Source organism: Otolemur garnettii, unplaced genomic scaffold, assembly GCF_000181295.1.
Source record: "Otolemur garnettii isolate 467f Iridium unplaced genomic scaffold, OtoGar3 scaffold00080, whole genome shotgun sequence".
NCBI lineage: Eukaryota > Metazoa > Chordata > Mammalia > Primates > Galagidae > Otolemur > Otolemur garnettii.
This window is the reverse complement of record NW_003852475.1, coordinates 3,584,820-3,589,251: the sequence shown is the minus strand read 5'-3', so window position 1 is coordinate 3,589,251 and position 4,432 is coordinate 3,584,820. Positions and strand designations below refer to the sequence as shown.

Here is a 4,432-nt window from a genome sequence, read left to right as displayed (position 1 = left end):
AGCTCACAGCAACCTCAAACTCCTGGGCTTAAGTGATTCTCTTGGTTTAGCCTCCAAGTAGGTGTGACCACAGGCACCCACCACAAAGCCAGCTATTTTTAGAGATGAGGTCTCACTCTGGCTCAGGCTGATCTTGAACCTGTGAGCTCAGGCAGTCCACTCGCCTCAGCCTCCCAAGGGCTGGGATTACAGGCATCAGCCACCTTGCCCAGCCCTTAGTATGTACTTTTTTAAAATAAACATAATTCTCTTGGAAGTCACAAGCCAGTCTGTTGCCTGGGCTAGAGTGCAGTACCATCATCATAGCTCACTGTAACCTCAAACTCCTGGGTTAGTCAATCCTCCTTCCTCAGGCTCTGAGTAGCTGAGGCTACAGGTATGTGCTATCAGGTCCAGTTGTGTTTTCTGTTTATTGTAGAGACAGGGTCTTGGTATGTTGCTTAGGTTGATCTCAAAGTCCTATCCTTTAGCAATCCTCCTGCCTAGGCTGTGCGGAGTGCTAAGATATGAGCCACTGCACCTGGCTCTTTTATGCGGTAGTTTAATGTATCTATATTTTGTCAATTATTCTTAATACTGTGCTGTACAGCATATTTTTTTCTTCAGCCTTAAGACTCAGTCCAGGATCACATATTGATTGCATTTAGTGGCATCTTTTTTTCCCTCTAATGTAGTTTCTTAGCCTTTCATGACATTGTTTTTTTTTTTTGAATAATATAAACTGAGCTCATTCATAGAATGTGCCTCAATTTATTTAATCTTTCCTCAAAATAGAATTTAGACTATGCAGTAATTTTTATATTAATATAAGTGAGATTGAGGTCCTATTGTTTTGAGGGTGTTATTTAGGGACCTTTAATCTCTCTGGTGTCTCTGGACTAGTAATGTTAATTTTGGAGAATCTTTTTTTTTTTGCAGTTTTTAGCCAGGGCTGGGTTTGAACTTGCCACCTCTGGCATATGGGGCTGGTGCCCTACTCCTTTGCGCCACAGGCGCTGCCTAGTAATGTTTATTTTGATTGCTTGTTGAATTTCACCACTATATAGTTACTATTTTTTCTTCTTACATTTATTGGCTATGTAACAAGCAACTAACATGAGATATTAAGGCCATACAAATAGACTGCTCCTTATTCAATATTTCCTCTTTTGGATTTAGCATTCATAAATGATTCCTTTTCAAACCAAATTTTGTCATCATGGTTGTAAAATGATGACTTATTAATTGACATTTAACTGTAAAGAAGCTCCTACCCTCCTGCACTATCAATCCCTCGGTTCCTATCTCTCGCTTTCTCTCTCTCTAGCCATCCATCCAGGTTGCTGCAAATGATTGGATTTCATTTTTTTTTTTGTGGCCGAACAATATTCCATTACATATATATGTATATATACCACATTTTCTTTATTTGTTTATCCATTGGTGGGCACTTAGGTTGATCTTGGGTATTGTGAATAGTATTGCAATAAACATAACATTGCAGATATCTCTTTGATATATTGAGTTCCATTCTTCCAAATATACATGTCCCAATAGTAGAATTGATGGATTCTTTTTAGTTTTTATGGAACCTCTATATACGATTTTCTAGTATGGCTATACTAATTTACATCCCACAAATAGTATATAAGGGTTCTACTTTCTCCACATTCTTACCAGCATGTGTTATTCCTTGTCTGTCTGTCTTTTTTTTTTTTTTTAGGATAGAAGAAACGAAACTGTCTTTAATATACAAAATTCAACCATTTTCCTATATTTCAACAATTAATAAGTGACATTTGCAATTAAAAACATTTATATTAGCAACAAAAGAAATGAAAAAGGCATACATTTACAAAATATGTACAAGATCTATATGACAAAAAACATAAAAGCCTGGTGAAAGCAATCAAAGAAAAACTAGATAAATGTAGAGATATTCCATATTCATGGATCCAAACAATGTTGTTAAGCTCTAAGCTCTTCCAAACTTTATGGAAGTTTGGAATGCTTATGAATATGGAATGCTTCATGAATTTGCATGTCATCCTTATTCAAGGAACATGCTAATCTCTCTGTATTGTTCTAATTTTGGTATATGTGCTGCCTAAGAAAGCACATATTCCCTGTCTTTTTGATAAAAGCCATTTTAAATGAGTGAGATGTCATCTCATTGTAGGTTTTTTTTGCATTTCTCTGATTAGTGATATTGAATCCTTTTTTATATGCCTGTTTGCCATTTGTGTGTCTTCTTTTAAGAAGCTTCTATTTAGGCTACTGGCCTATTTTTAAACAGATTTTGATGTTTTGTGTTCTGTTGAGTTGTTTGAGTCTCTTTTATATTCTGGTTATTAATTCCTTGTCTAATGAGAAGTTTGGAATTATTTTCTCTGCTGCAATTTAAAAAGGTCTTCTCAGTAACCTTATACTAGAATTGCAAATCTATTGGGTATGAAATTTTTCAGACCTGGTTTCTTTTCTAGCCACTGCTCCGCTGTTTTTTGTTCTCCTTAGATGTGGTCAGTTCTTTTGTTTCACTACACATTTTTGCAACCCAGTAACAGAATTTTGTTTATTTTTTTTTTTGAGACAGAATTTCAAGCTGTCACCCTGGGTAGAGTGCTGTGGCATCACAGCTCACAGCTGTTCTTAAGTGATTCTCTTGCCTCAGCCTCCCAAGCAGCTGGGACTACAGGCACCCGCCACAAAACCTGGCTATTTTTTGATTGTAGTTGTCATTGTTGTTTGGCAGGCCCAGGCTGGATTGGAACCTGCTGGCTCTGGTTCATGTGGCTGGCAGCTTAGCTGCTTGAGCTGCAGGTGCGGAGCCCAGAATTTTATTTTAAAGAAATGAGATATAAGTTACTTTTCCCTGAATATGCCGTCATCTTTTAATTTCTAGTTTAAGTTTTTCTTTTATTTCGTGAATTATATTGAAACCAGTTTTTAAATTGTTTTTTTTAAATTTGAGACAGTCTCACTTTGTTGCCCTCAGTAGAGTGCCATAAGCATCATTGCTCATTGCAGTGTCAAACTTTTGGGCTCAAGCAATCCTCTTGCCTTAGCACTCTGAGTAGCTGGGACTCTTTGGTGCCAGCCACAATGCCCTGCTATTTACAGAGACCAGTTCTAGCTCTTGCTTAGGCTGGTCTCCAGATCCTGAGTTTAGGCAATTCACCTACCTCAGACTCTCAGAGTGCTAAGATTACAGGTATAAGGCATCTCACCAGCCTTTAAATTTCTTTTTTTTTTAGTCCAAGTTTCACTTTGTTACCCCAGGCTAGAGTGCTATGGTGTCATAGCTCATAACAACTTCAAATTCCTGGTTAATTGATCCTCCTGCCTCAGCTTCCTGAGGAGCTGGGACTATATAGGCCAGCCATAATACCGGGCTACATTTTTCTATTTTTAGTAAAGATAGGGTCTCCAGCTTCTGAGCTGAAAGGATCCTCTCCCCTTGGCCTCCCAGAATGCTAGAATTACAGGTGTAAACCATTGCAGTTGGCTATTAAATTCTTTTATTTTGGTTTTCTACTTTGAAAATACCAAGTATGGTGGGACACAGTGGCTCATGCCTATAATCCTAGCACTTTGGTAGGCCGAGACCATTGGATTGCCTAAGCTCAGGCGTTCAAGACCAGCTTGAGCAAGAGGAAGATCCCATCTCTACTAAAAATAGAAAAATTAGCTGGACATTTTGGCGGGCGTCTGTAGTCCCAGCTACTGTGGAAGCTAAGGCATGAACATGGCTTAGGGCCCGGAGTTTGAGGTTGCTGTAAGCTATGATGATGCCAGGGCACTCAACCCCAGGAAGACAGAGAAAGACTCTCTCTCAAAGAAAAGAAAATGCCAATATGTTTATATTTGTTGATTTGTTTTTTGGCCTATTATATCATTTGCTTTTTATCTCTTTTTGTTAATTCTTTTTTTTTTTTTAATTTTTATTTTTTTGAGACAGAATCTCACTTTGTCACCTTCGGTAGAGTGGCGTGGTATCATAGCTCACAGCAACCTCAAACTCTTGGATTTAAGCTATTTTCTTGCCACAGTCTCCCAAGTAGCTGAGACTACAGGCGCCCACAGGATCGCCTGGCTATTTTTTTTTTTTAGCTGGCCAGGGCTGGGTTCGAACCTGCCACCTTCAGTGTATGTTGCTGGCACCATAACCACTTTGCTACAGGCGCCGAGCCTGTTAATTCATTTTTCTCTACAACTTACGTGAGTTTTTATTTATTTTTAGTATTTATTTATTTTCTTTGCAACAGAGACTGAAGCTGTTGCCTTGGGGTAGAGTGTTGTGGCATCACAGCTCATAGCAATTTCTAACTCCTCCAACTCCTGGGTTCAAGTGATTCTTCTGCCTACGCCTCCCAAGTAGCTGGGACTACAGGCATCTGCCACATCACCCAGCTATTTTTTGGTTGCAGTCGTCATTGTTATTTGTCCAGCCGAG

General features: G+C 38.8%; 1 protein-coding gene and 1 non-coding gene across 2 annotated transcripts in view; one reads left to right on the top strand and one right to left on the bottom strand.

The window, feature by feature from the left end:
* ZRANB3 (zinc finger RANBP2-type containing 3) overlaps positions 1 to 4,432 on the top strand; it is a 287,380-nt gene that overhangs the window by 33,306 nt on the left and 249,642 nt on the right. The gene's annotated exons all lie outside the window — the stretch shown is intronic.
* On the bottom strand, positions 1,993 to 2,098 carry LOC111726792. Its single transcript, XR_002774489.1, has one exon. It is a non-coding gene; the product is annotated as a U6 spliceosomal RNA (small nuclear RNA).